The sequence below is a fragment of the Capsicum annuum genome, chromosome 10 (assembly GCF_002878395.1).
Source record: "Capsicum annuum cultivar UCD-10X-F1 chromosome 10, UCD10Xv1.1, whole genome shotgun sequence".
In the NCBI taxonomy this organism is placed as follows: Eukaryota; Viridiplantae; Streptophyta; class Magnoliopsida; order Solanales; family Solanaceae; genus Capsicum; species Capsicum annuum.
This window is the reverse complement of record NC_061120.1, coordinates 175,928,638-175,928,882: the sequence shown is the minus strand read 5'-3', so window position 1 is coordinate 175,928,882 and position 245 is coordinate 175,928,638.

Below are 245 nucleotides of genomic sequence, written 5' to 3'. Positions count from 1 at the left end.
CTTCCATCCTTGTCTATTTATAATAAAATTGGGTACTCCTATTATACAATGGATAAACGGTGTCCCCTCTTTTTATAATAGCACATCCTTTAGTTCTTAAGATATTGACCAAAGGATATTCATCCTTTTGACCAATGGATAGAGTTATTGTCCAAAGGGTAGTGTCATTGAGTGGTCATTGTCAGATGTGACAAGACAACACTGAGTGGTCATTGTCGGACGTGACAAGATATTATTGTGTAGTC